Consider the following 15033-nt stretch of genomic DNA (forward strand, 5'->3'; position numbering starts at 1 on the left):
AAAACCCGCAAGAGTCATAGGTAGCAATTTGATAGGCAACGCTTAGAGTTTTATTAAGTTTGATTAAGGGTCCGTTTAATATACTACAAAAGTTATAATCTATAAAACTTAAGTTGGCACCTGAATCAAACAAGACTCTAGCATATATGTTGTTAACTAGGAACGTACCGGTAATGGTTTCCGGCATGTCGGCAGCTTTCTTGGTATCTAGGACGAAGACACTTGCATTGCCCTTCTTGGGCTCATTCTTTTGACCACTACCACCCGCACCACCAGTCGCGGGTTTATTTTTGGGGCATTCAAAGCTAAGATGTCCCATTTCTTTGCAGTTATAACAGGACATCTTTTTCTCCCAACAATCGGCCGTTGCATGGCCGGGTCTATGACACGATTCACAGACTCGTGGAGTTAAATGGCATCTACCCCTATGATATTCCTTACAGATCTTTCATTGTGGAATGCTGGGGTTGAAGCCGGACCTTCGTTGGTCAACTCCTTTACCCTTGAAACGGGTATTTCCTTCTTTCTTCGGGTCATGCGTTGTTACCACCTTTTTATCCTCTTCCTTGTTGCGGATCATTCCGCCCATCAAATAACCGGCCAATTCCATCGCGGAGTCGGCGGTTTGCGGCAAGTGAGACCTCACCATGTCACGAATCTCTCGTGGTAATCCCCAAATATAACGTGTCACTTTGTTGGATTCAGGGGTAACCAGCTGGGGAACCAATCGACAGTATTCGTGAAATTTTGTGTTGTACTCACGAAGGTTTGTTCCAACGACCTTGTGATTCCAAAATTTGGTTTGAATTTGGTCGGTCTCGTGCATTGGAAAAAACTTTGCCATCAACAATTCTTTAAACTCATTCCAAGTTAGATTATACATCACTTCTCTTACTCTACTCATAATCAACGTGTTCCACCATTCGAGTGCTTCTCCTTTAAACATAAGGGCATAATATTGAATTTTCTCTTGTTCGGAACACTTGCTTGTTATGACAATTGTCTCCATTTCTTCAAGCCACCTCACGGTTGTGATGGCTCCTTTGTCTCCATGGAATTCTTTCGGTCCATAGTACTTGAAATATTTAAACGAACATCCTTCATCTTCAACTTTTTAAACTCTCGACGGATTCCACTATCGGCATTCGATTCATGAACACTTTCCTCATGAGATGGTTTAGGTCGAGATTTTACGGATTTTCGAGAAGGATTAACATATTGGGAATGTTTAGTTTCTCTAGATTGAGATCTAGCTGCAGATTCTTCCCTAACAGCATCTTTGATCATTCGTTGAATTTGACTCATATACTTTTCAGGAATAGGTTCATCTTGTTTATTTTCAGGACCCTTCCCTTTTTCTTTTCTTATTTCCTCCTATTTTTGTTTATTCACTATGTTGTTACTTTGTTGTGACATTTTGTCTTTTCTTTATCAACTTTTTATCTGAAATTTAACAAACTTCTTTTCTTAATATACAATTTTTATTTATTTAACACACATATATATCATAAAAGATGATATATATTATTTTACAACACTGTATATATCGTTTACTCGATATATATATTCACCTATCCTTATTATATCATATGATACATATAACACACAAACTATTTTAACATATAAACTTCATTTCTTGCAATTACACCGCCATCACCATCGTCTCAATCTTTCATGAATTTCTTCACAACCCTCGTTAACTTGTTGCACTTGCGAAGAAGTGTCTCTCCCATCTACTTGCTATCTTCTTCCGAAGGTCGTCTGTCTCATGTAGGGATCGATCGAGATGCTCCTTCTGTGACTGAGGGATGTCATTGGGATAACCGTAGCGGGGGTGGTGGATCACGGTACCCCATCATAACAACATTGTAATGATTCCTTGGATCTGGGTATGGTGATACAGTCACATCGGATTTATAGTTGAAGAAAGTTTCGGCAGCCTCGTTTTGCTCCCGAATCTTATTAGCTTGGTCTTCAATTGATGGAATTTCCCCTTGGTATGGTGGAATGCTTGATGATGCTTTGCCTTTTAGTTCTTGGAGAAATTGCATGTAGGATCAACTGAACCATAGCTTGTGTGAGAGAATGGCTCTTCAACTGGTGTTGTGATTTCATTCGGATTGTCGGGGTATTCTTCTTTTGTTTCCTCTTCTTCTGGGTCCTCCTCTGGTTCCTCTTCTTCTTCATCAGGTTCTTCCTCCTCCTCTTCAGGTTCCTCCTCTTCCATATGTTGAGAAGTATCCTTCACAACTGGGGACATTCGGAAACTTTGATATGGCATTATTACCCTCATTTTAGGTTTGCGAGAGGGTCCTCCATTGTTGAGGTGGGAGTCAACAGCATCCATGGTAGAATTTCCGGTATGCCACCTTCGCTGATCTGAGTGTCATTGCATCCAATCGGATGAAGGAGATTTGGGTTCATCCTTTACTTGCTTGTTAGCGAGAAAATAGTATGACGGATGCGGATTTGGCGGTACATATGTTGATATTGTGACGGATAGTATGGTGGAGTCTCCATTGGTTGATATGTTGGTATCTCCGATGGGTGATACATTGGTAAGTTTGATGGATAGTAGCTCGAGTGCCTTGGTGCTTGGTATACTTGATGTGGAGTGTTATCTAGATGGTAGATTGGACTTTACTCGATGCCGGGATACTGATTTGGCTTGCTTTGATTGTGATCCATATCAGAATTGAAAAATGCTTCGAAGTAATCCTTGCTCATTACGTCTTTTGGGAAATTGTAGTATTTTCTTGCTCTTCTTGCTTCACGATCATAATACTCCATTAATTTCTCGTAAGACATCTTTTATGGGTGGTTTAGAATGTAGAGAGGGAAAGAAAGGGTTACCAACCAATCTTATTCCTATTCAAATAAATGAGTAAATATATTTTCCTATGCTTGGATCGAAGCTTGGGTATTGTCTTATGATACCCAATTTGCTAGGATCGATGGCTATGATACCAACCTGTCACACCCCCATCTTAGGCCTAGGAGTGTGATCAATAGTTGGTACCACAATTGTAATTAAATCAGAGTTACGGGTTTAAGCAGAAGTCTTATAAAACATTGGGATTTAAGTTGTAAATATTTACATTACAAAAGATGAGACAAAAGTCTCATTTAAGTTTACTTGTTTATAAGTTGACAAAATCACCATTAGTTATAATAAGTTTAACAAAACATCCGAGCCATCGGATTCTTGAGCCCTTCGTCTTCTCAAGCGCTAATCCTGATTACCTGCAAAATGTTAAGAAAATACGTTAGTAACGAATGCTGGTGAATATGCTGACGCTAAAAATATTTTCTTTACTTAATTACCCCTCGAGACCACGTAAGCCTCGGCCCATCTTGGCTTAGGAATAATCAAGTTAAAACACCGCAGCGTTACGACGTACTTAGGTACCATAAATATACACATGGTCAGTCTCACTCGAATGTACTTAGGTCCGACCCATCGTAGCTGGAGGTTGTGACCAAGCGTGGTGCGATGTGCCCACCTCATTTTAACACATATGTAAGGATCCAGACAAATGTATACTACAGCCTGAGGGCTAGGCTTTTACTCTTATTCATAATGTTTTTAGAGACACTTAGTCTCATGTAAAGTTTTTCATATAACAAGTTGACTCGTTTGAAAACAAGTTTGTAAAAGTTGGGCGTATTCACCTTTTGATTGGGATCGGCTTCCAACACCGTCCAAGGGTATTTCCCTTGCTATCTCGCACCTATAGTACGAGTATAACTTTTTATTAGTCGGATATACAATCCGGCTTAAGACCATTAGTCTTAGTTTTATAATCGCCACCTTGATTTACTTTAAAACCTTTAGTTTATAAAGTAATCTCATTTCTTTTCTTTTTAAAACTTTAGTTTAAAATATCTTTCTTTATAAGATAACCTATAAATATTTTATTCATAAAACCCTACGTTTCTTCTTCTTTAAGAAACGTATATCTTTCTTCTTTATTATTTAAGAATACTCATTATACTTAAATAATATTTATAACAAAGAATTACACACATTTATATATTCATATAAATATTCTTAATTTCTTTCCTTTCCTTTCTTTGTTATAATTTCTCTTATGTATCGAGGTATCGAGTATAATCTCGACTTACGGTATTAAGCCTTTTCAATATTTCATTATTATTTTATTCGGGCATCATGCCTACCTTTTCTTGGCTTAATAAATCTTATACAATCGAGCAGCACTTCGTCGCCACTTTGTTTTCTCTTATCTTTCTTGACTAGCACCTTCTCTTGGCACGCTTATCGAGACACCATACTTCACGTCATACACTTCGAGTTGATTGTCGGGACGTCGGGATTATAACACCTTCTCCTTTTGAACGCCGTCGGGTGGTGGCACGAATATCGAGGAATCGGGGGTAAGTTTATCGAGGAATCGGCATGAACTTCGAGGTATGTTAGTGAGATGTTTTAGAGAGAGAAATATGTGTGTTTTGAGGTGTGAGAAGCACAAACCCGGAGCCTCCTATTTATAGGCAAATCTGGTGTCCCTTCGCGATACGCGATGGGCACCAGATAACACTATCGCGTATCGCGATATAGGGTTGGCGAGTCACCATGTAGGCTTGCCACGTGGCGCCACGTGGCAGACGCTGTGCCATGTGGTGACACGTGGCGTGACCTCGTGCCACTGGCTGACACGTGGCACACGTGTCACAACCTGTCAGACCACGTCATCGTGATACGCGATGACGTTGGTTCAACAGCGATCGCGTATCGCTGTTGTCCCTTCCAGAAGCTTTTGACCAAGCCCTTTGCGATACGCAATGGGCTTGTCCTTTTGTCCCGTCGCGTATCGCGATAGGACAAGAAAACAGAATTTTCATTTTAGTCCCTGGAGTTTGGAATTTGGCAGAATTAGTCCCTTGACTTTGAAAGTTGTCATTTTTAACTCGAAATTTACGTGATGTTCCAAACAATCATAAAGGGTTGAAAGAAAATGTTTATAACGAAAGATTAGGAAAACCCGGTTCGAATCGAATTTATGAAAATTCGATTAGATTGTAAAAATTCGATGCGATTGGTTTAAATTTAATTTGATTCGTTTGGGATTTGATTTTATTCGTTTTGGAATTGGATTCGATTCATTTGGGATTCGATTCGTTTTGGAATTCGATTCGAATCTATTCGTTTGGGATTCGATTCGATTGATTTTTTTCTGATGACTTTTTTAATAAAGCCTTGATAACGAAAATAAGCCAAGGGCTTTGTCACTTGGATCCTGTTAGAGACTGTCGCCTTTAGGACCCCGTTACCAGGGGTGCTGCCCCCGGACCCCGTTTGTTACGGGCTTCAGTAACTTAAAAAGTATGATCTTGTTGGAAGTAGTTTATTGATCCATGTGAGTTCTAACCCCTTCTCTTTGAATGTTTTCGGGGTTGTGTGCATACTTGTAAGACTAGGAATATATATACACATATATGATCGTGTGAATCACTATTACAAGAATATAAAAACGATTTTTATGAATTTGTCTCGTGTGTTTAATATGTTTATGCTTTTATGAGTCAAGTAGAGAATAGAATGTAAGAGTCAGGGTGGTAGACCCTTCTAATATATGTGCAAGAATGTAAAAAATAGTTGTATGATTATGTAAGAATGTGTAAGAGTATGTATGTATGTATATATATGTGTATATATATATATATTTATATAAGAGTAATGAAAGGGTATATAAGAAGTAAGAAAGTAAGTACATGTTGAAGGTTAGAATGGTATCCTCGGATACGAATACGTATGTTAAATGTGTAAAACTAACATGTGACTTGTTAAACTTGAACGTAGTTGATTTTTAGTATGCACGCAGGTGAGTAGAATGAAACAACTGGCTTGAGGTGGGAACCATGGCATCGAAGAATAAAGGCGGGCATCGGAAGAGAAAGCATCATGTTATGTTTTATGTTATGAACTCGAAAGACAAGTGTTAATGTTATTTATAAGAGTTTTAGATATTTGTAACAAATGGTTGAGTTTGTGTTATTCCACGCAAGTTTTAGTTCACTCTAATATTTAGAACTGTGTTTATGAGTATATCCAACGATAATGTAGGGCACCGGGCTCGGGGCCTTACAGTAGGTTCAATTGGTTTGCCTATTTCTCATTTGTTCTACCATATATGATGCAGTTTTCTTGGGGTATGGTTTGATCGAAAATAGCCAAACAGTGGAGTTTTTAATTTATATGTTCTTGTGTTTGTTCATCTCAAGATCACAAGGTAGGCATAAAGTTTTGTTCTTGTTCATGTTCTTGCACTTGTTCTTCGTTTCTTCTTATTTTCTTATTGTTATAATGGTTCTAAGACCATCACATAATTATGTTTATGATCTCACGTAATCTATTTACTATGATGCATAGGGTGGAGGAGACAAAACATAAGGTTACAAGATGATCTTTAATGGTTACACCTTAACAAGTTCCTACATTCTTGAAGTTTTTATTTGTTTTATTTATATTGATTCAAGAACCATAAGGATTTTTATGATACATGACCAAACATATTGTATTTATCATACCAAAAGTTGTGCATAGTTTCTTTATTAAAAAAATCCAATCCAAATTATCAAAAAACATTGTTGTTTACAATGTTCCAGATTTGACAACAGAATTGTTCGATAAAGGTTGAGCCATAGCTTCATCATAACATACTAGAACGGTGCAAGTCTAAATCTTATCATTAACTTTATTGAGTTACGGTTCTAACGATTATTTATTTGTAATTTCATTCTTTCGCTTGGCTTCACAATCGTTGTTTTAAAATTAGTGCGCAAATTTGTACCATATGTGAAGATCCACTAATTTAGTCTATCTCGGGTCTGAATCTAGGCAAACTTTCTAAATCTAAATCGGTACTTACATATTAATTTAGTTGACTGCGTATTCTTACAGTTTTTGAGAAGTTATTGATATTTTTAAACATTTATGCAATGGGTATAGAAATATGTTCAAAATTGATTTTGTTTTTCTTGTTTCTTTTTCAAATTCTAGTTGTCTTATTTTAATACACATATGTATCTTTAACCTTTATTTATCAAACATATTCTAAAGAAGCCTTAATTACTTGGATTTAGGAATTACTCGTTAGGACTCACCCAACCTTAACCAAAGACCCGATCTTTTCATTCACCAATCAAGATAAGTAATCACATCCTCTTTTCCTAATTATGCTTTGGATGATTTACGCGTACAATACTCTATCATTTATCATATTATTTATATATACTTTAAATACAATTCATTATTTGCAGGATTGTGTAACTCCTCAGTTAGTTGCTAAATGTCATATGACTATGTGTTTACCATTTTTATGGTTGGTTGGTATCTCATCATCATCCTCATCATACGCCGTCAGAGTAACCTGACAAAATTTTTGGGTCAAGGGGAAATGACACATTTATTTTAGTTTGTTATTATATTAATTTGTGTAATTCACATGTCGCAAGGAATTGTTTATATTTTTTAAATTATTAATAATATTATATATCAAATTGTGGTAACTCGCTGAACATGTGTTGTTGACAAATTATTTTTACGCATATTGCAGGTTGTTATCTCATATGAACTGAGTGGGGAATTTAGATTGGACCTTAGGATAACATAAAGGATTTAGTGAATTGAGATCGATGTAATGGTTTTGGTTTGTTTTATTTCTTTGTTGAATGACATTGTTGTACTTTAATATGAATGAAATAAATTAGGTATTGACACTTATATTAGTTTAGTGTCTTTGACCTATGATATAAATATAGTCGCTCTCCGGCATGTTTCGCCGTAGGTTTGGGTGTGACAAGCATGTGGTCAATATTATACGTTTCATTCGATTAATTAATTAATTAATTAATATAAAAAAAACAAATGTAAAGAACAATTATAAATTTTTATGTTGAGTGCTAATTACACAAGAAAATTTGACTGGAAAACAAACGAACACTTAAACGGACTGTAACAATTATAAAAGCAAAATCACTCCCGGGTTTCAGATTATACGAAAACTAGAGTTGACTTTACATGAAAAGTTTGGTTCTAATGGATCAAAATTAATATCTTAGATTTGCTAATATCAATTCAACATCATCTATCATATACTGAGCACGATTCGGTTATTAGGCGAAACCGAAACCAAAGTCATCAGTTATTTGAATATATAAACCGTTTTGTTTTTAGGTTTTTCGGGTTTTTTGTTTCGATTCGGTTCGGTTGTAGTTGGTTTTTTTTTTTTTGCAATTCTGTGTAGACATTGCAAAAAAAAAAAAAATGAGAATGCAGATTTTAAGCTTGTAATAATGTATTAGAGTACCACCTATATACTGAATTTAAAAAACAAAAATAGATTCATGTTACGTAGAACCATACGAGAATACAAAGTTGCTAGTAAAGTTTAAAATTCAATAAAGTTTTTAATAAAAAAAACACTTAAAGTTTAGTCCCGATCCTTCATTTAGTATCTTATTCATCTTCAAAGTTAAGTCTCAATCTTAATCACCATCAATCGGTTCAGTTTGTTTTATATATAAAAATGGATAACTTAACCAAAACTGAAAATTCGGTTTTTTTAGAATTCGTTGTCGGTTAATGCTTTAGTTCGGTTCTTTCCAATTAATTTGGTTTCAGCTTGATTAACTCACCCCTACCGAATGTCGTCTCCTCTCAGCTATGCGTCCAGTCGTCCACCGATTTCATCTCTCTTTTCATTTAATTACTCTTTTGAGCCCCTTGTTACTTCCAGCAGCCAGCCCAATAAGCTTTCAACTAAAGTCTACGAGACTTGGAGCTATAAAATCACATTTCAAAATAATAAAGAAAATTTAATAAACATGAATTGGTTTCATTACTCACTGTGCATAGTGACGAAAAATGAGGTTGCTTTCTAATTACGTGCTATTATTTTACTTAATAGTTTAATAAATCATTATAAATATTAATCATTTTTACTCGTTTTATCAACAAACCTATAAAATATAAAAAATAACTCAAGGTAACATAATATTATATAATATAAACAAGAAGTTTGGTGGCGTAAAATCCTGATTGGGCAACTTTGTGGCACTTTATTGGTACTTTTTGGTTTCGGTGTGTAACAAACGTACCGAAAATGACCGAACGTAATTTTTGTTTTGTTTTGTTTTAGTTAAGATACCATAACGAACATGACGGAAACCGACCGAATTCGAGTAAACTTATCGCGTTTTGTTTTAGTTTCGGTATCGCGTTTTACTGTGGCAAACATAATGAAATCGGCATAGTGCCTATTTTGTTTATTTTTTTTGTTTTAGTTTCGGTATCGTCACAAATGTGACATAAACCAACCAAATTTGTGTAGACTCACTGCCTAAACGACCGGGATCAACAGCGATCGGGTTTTACCAACGCCCGAGTTTCACCGGCCAACACCACCCATTGGTTCACCTCAAATTTTTTTATCATTGTTTTTTTTGTTTTAGTTCTAGTACAATAACACACGTAACCGGAACCGACCGAATTTGCGTCGACTTACCGCTTTAACACTTGCGGCTTGGATTTTACTATTGCTGTTGCGATAGGTAAAACACTAGTTTAATAATAACAACGATGTATTTTTATGATAACTAGTATAAAATAATAAGTACCAAAAATGCATCGATAAGAGGGGGTGGAGTAATTCCTTAATTGTGGTTTAGTGGTAGGAGGTTTAGGTTTTTCAATGAAAACTCAAGTTCGATTCCACTTGTGTCACTTTCGGTAGATATTGGCAATGAAGGAATTGAGCTAAGCCTCGTGCAAAGATTGTCAGTTTGAACCATGAGCCTACCCAGGTTTTCGTCTCATCATGTGTTGTGCTACAGAGTTCTGCTCTTTTGGTGACACAATGACAGTCAAGTTGCGGTCAGAGGTATGGTTTCCCGAGGACACCCAAGCCAAACTCTGAAAACCAGCGTGAGCTTAGTTAAGACAACATAGTTTGACTAGAGTGGGACAACGGGCTCTCTAAATTTGAAAAGTGTGGTAGCCTAAATACAACAAAGTCGTCATTATGAAAATAGGGTGGGGTAAAGTGGTTAGAGATTAGCATTGGGAGTATTGAAAATTGGTTTTAGCTTCGAAAGGGAAAGTTAGCTTAGGTATTGGATCTTTGGAAGGTTTTAATAAAGCTCTATTGTAAAAGTGGAGATTGAGACTTGTAAATGAGCTGGATGCTATTTATATGAAAACTATTTCATCTCTGTATGGTTAGAAGGCGGGTATTTACTCTCATGGTAAAGGAAATAGTGTGGCAAAGTATGTTGAAAGGTTTTCAAAAATTAAATGAGTTGGGTATTGTTCTGTTAATTTCGATACAGAAGCATATAGGTTGTGGCAACGAAACATTGTTTTGGAAGGATACTTTGTGTCAAAATATATGCCTAGGTGATAAACGATCAAGGTTATATGCTTTAGAGTTGTTATAAGGATTTATTTTTTTGTTGGTTGAAAGGGTGAGTAAGTTGTGGTTCCATCCACTCTTTGTTCCTTGTGCAAGGATGCGTCGGAAACGAGTCTTCATATATTTGGAGAGTGTAACTCGGTGAAAAAGAATTGGGATTTAATTGATGGTTAGTTAGAATTGAATCTCCCGGCTTTGAGATTCCCTTAAGATCTTGTAGTTTGGCTTGATAATTCGGTCTTAACTTTGGTAAAGAAAGAGATGGTATGAGCTATTATGTTTCAACTTCCAGATCGATAATCAAACACGAACTAAACGAATAACTCTTGTTTATATTAATCAGAAAATCTCACTAAAAAAACTGATTACAATCCTCAAATCCTAACTCGGTTTAACTCTTGATGAACTCTAACTCGGTTACATCTCATGTCTGTTTCCGGATGAATCCTAACTCGGTTACACCTCACACCACAATCTATAATGTCTAACATAACTTGGTTTATATAGACTAGCCTAACTTACTAGCTAAGGCATTACCTATTATAATCACAATACAATTAGGAAACATAACCACTATGACCTACTTGTCAATATTGGTCCCTCAAGTTTACTAACTTGTGACTTGAAGTCTGAAATTACTTCCAACAATCACCCCCTAATTTCTGACTCGAAATATGTGAAACTTTGTCTCCAAACGTGTCTTCCTTGACCCGTGTGATTTGACCCTTGATCTTGACCTTCACGCCTTTCACAACCATCTTGGTCTTGATCTCCCGGAACTCCCCTTGATCCATGACTATGTTCTTTCGGCTCTCCTGAACTCAACTACCTCTGTGACTATGTCCCCAACCATTCACTCAGTCGTATGAACTAGCATATCCACTCCTATGGTTATGATTCCGGTCATCTAATCGAGCGAACATCAATATTTCTTTCTCCTTTTGTTCCCGAATCAAAACATGAGCACGTCTTTTAAATCAATACATTGACTAAAATATAACTCGTTTTACCCTTATAAAATGAACTCCAAATTAAACGCGTTCGTCCAACCCCTTGCTCCAGTCCGTCGGAACAATATGAACAAATCAATTCCGAACAACTTTTCAGAACCGAACCCGCTTTCTCACAGTATCAAACCTCGGTTAAAACCTAACTCGTTTAACCCTATAAAAAAACGAACTCTAAATTAAACTGTCTTGTTCAACCCAAATAAAAAACCCAACGACGGTTAAACCTTCTTGTTTAACCAAAAACTTCGGTGAACCAAGAAAACCAAAAAGAATTAAACCACAGCTTGTTAATTCTTTCTTTCCTTTTTCCTTCTACGTCTGCACTAAGAAAAATCAAACATAACTTAATTGCAACTAATTATTATTTGGTTTTTTTTCCTCGTAACCTAGAGTTCACCTATTGAATTTCGTGACAAACCCTTAAATTGCTTCAAGAAAACCACTCTAGACTTTCGTGACCCCTCGGTAATCACAAAACAGAATAAAGAAAACCAAATAGTTATCTATTCGAAATCCCAATCTCCAATCTCTCGCAAGAAACAACCTGAAACTGCTACTCGGAAAAAATCGATCAAAAGAATCCGCTTGTTGTCTGGATCGCCACCAAACGATTATCGATTTCTAGAACCTGGCTCTGATATTAATTCAAGTCCCAAATCGATAATCAAACACGAACTAAACGAATAACTCTCTGATGTGCTTGAAGTAGTCAAATAATTATTAACTAAAAATAAACTAATCTAGACACTAAGTAGTACTCTAGACCCTTAAACTACTAACCGGCAAGTGAACCGGTCGACTCTAGTACAGCTAAGTAAGTTCGGATATCGAACCCACGAGACTCTTTAAATTACGAAACTAGCAAATTAGACTCAACTACAAGACACGACTATTTATTAATAATATTTTAGGGGGATTTTAAAACTAATTAATTAAAACTCTAATAATAATTAACTAATGATTACTTTAATTAAACTATTAATAAACTAATTAATATAATAATAAAACAAACCCTAATTATTAGAATAATAATAAAACATAATCATTACTTATTAATTAATTAATAAAACTTAAACCCTAATTAATTTTAACTAATAAACAATTTAGAAAACTTGGATTAATTCAGGTGATTAAAATAACTACCCAGGCCGGAATCCCCAAAGTTACGGTTATTAATTTAAATGGAAAAACGCAAGTTATGGAACCGGGATCATAAGATAGACCCTTGACAGAAAACCCGAACAGGACCCTTGAACTTCAAGAAGATGCCTATGGATTTCTAACAAGTTTTAAGATTCACCAGTTTTATATTAAACTTCCTTACGGTTATTTAATTGCTTATGTCTAAGTATCTTTTATGACGAAAACCTACCTTATAGCGCGGAATTCAAAAGATAGCAAAGCAAACCCAATTAATTTAATAGACTAAGCTGACAATCAAATCTAGACGGACTCCTTACGAAGAACTAAATCTAGCAATCCCAACAATCAAAGATCTATTAATAGCCTATCACTTTACAGCTTTTTAGACTAGCGGCTCACTTTTATTTGTTTAATTGATTTTATTTTTTCTATGATCTTAATCGATATCAATCATAAACTAGTCAAGAACACACAGTAAATAACCTAACAAAACCCTATCCTATGAAACAATCAACAAGGGCAATGTGAAACAATAAATTCAAGTAAACAAAACCAAGCAATCATACGCATCAACTAAATAAAACTCAACCGTTTACTTAGAACATAATATCCATAACGAAACGAAAATCCAAATAAAATCAAACCGAACTAAGGTTCATCACGACCTAGGCAGTCTATGGAATTTAGCCTAGCATATTAATATCGAAATCAAACAAAACAAATAATAACGAAAACATGGTGAAAGTATAAGAAACGGGGAATCGAAGATGATAAAACCGTAAACTCGAACGTGAACGTGTAGCTCTTCACCGGATGTAATCTCGCCTTCAAAATCACCAACAAACGCGTAAAATAGCTCCAAGAACTCTCCAAAATCGGCCAAGGGTTTCAGGTTATGTCAGGTTTAAGTTAAAGGTGTTTAAATAGCGAAAACAAAGCCCGGCATTAAGCAAAAACGAATTAATACCCATCAGCAGCCCCTAGGCGCCGCGCTAAGGGCATTTGGCCTTCCCCTTCGTGCAGCGCGGGCGTGCTTCTCCATGGGGGCCGGTCAGACCGGCCCGGTCTGACCGGTTCTCTGTTCTGGTTCTTCCTAACACGTTTCGGATCTCCGTTTCGGCTTGTTTTTTGCCCTTTTTAATCACGATCAAATCCCGGAACCTACGAAACATAGAAATGTTAGTAGTATACAAATATTGACTAAAAACGAACAAAAACTATTAAAATATTAATTAAAATGAACAAGGGAAACATATATATTTAGCATTATATCACTCTCGTTTATATTACTCAGAAAATCTCACTTAAAAAACTTATTACAATCCTCAAAACCCTAACTCGATTTGACTCTTGATGAGCCCTAACTCGGTTACATCTCGTGTGAGCTCCAGATGAACCTTAACTCGGTTACACCTCACACCACAATATATAATGTTTAACATAACTTGGTTTATATAGACTAACCTAACTTGCTAGCAAAGACATTACCTATTATAATCACAATACAATTATGAAAAATAACCACTATGACCTACTTGTCAATATTGGTCCCTCAATTTCACCGACTTGTGACTTGAAGTCTGAAATTACTTCCAACAATGTTTGCACTGTCGTGGGCTATTTGGAAACTTCAGAATGACACTTTTCTTGAAGAGTCGTCTAAAGACAAAATTGTTATTTGATGAAGTTGTTTACATTTTATTTATCGGTACTCGAGTAAAAGTATATGTTTTTCTTTTGATTTGTGTGTGTAGTGTAGTTTATCTTGGAGTGGTTAAATAATCCTCTTTTAGTCATGTAATTTTCTTTCTGGTTTTAAATCAATCTATTTTCTTGCTAGTCGGTGTTTTTTATAAAAATTATGCTATTAAGAAAAAAAGAAGAGAGAGAGAGAGAGAGAGAGAGAGAGATACTATTTAAGTATTCATTTATTTGCTTGATTTAGTCTACTTTAGTTAGATTGTTAAGGTTATTATGTTAGCTTGAAACTTTAGTTTAGATAATTTGATTGTTAAATACCAGATATTATGTTACCTCTAAAATCTCATGTACAACCCTCGATATAATCATGGATTAAGTAGCCAGCAGTTAGTCCTGGATAGGGCTGGTTAGATCATAGATGTGGGCCTGAATTTGCTCAATTAAAGGAGGCTCAAGAGTATTTTGTGTGAAAGTGCAATTGTGATATATTCTGTACATTGAATCTGTGGGATATGATAATCACTTATTGGAACCTTGGCTCCTCAATCATGAAACAATATATATAATTACAATACATACATGCCCTAAGTATGGAAACCATATCAACTATAACTATACAATATTTACACAAATCAAATCAAATCAAATCATTGTTGTACATAGGCTCATGCTATTACACCCCTTAGTCGAAGCAGGAGGTGACCGAATGCTTAGGCTGGATCGAAAGTCTTCAAAAAGAAAACGAG

Source organism: Bidens hawaiensis, unplaced genomic scaffold, assembly GCF_021521415.1.
Source record: "Bidens hawaiensis isolate Kalapana, Puna unplaced genomic scaffold, B.hawaiensis_p1.1 tig00004618_1, whole genome shotgun sequence".
Classification (NCBI taxonomy): domain Eukaryota; kingdom Viridiplantae; phylum Streptophyta; class Magnoliopsida; order Asterales; family Asteraceae; genus Bidens; species Bidens hawaiensis.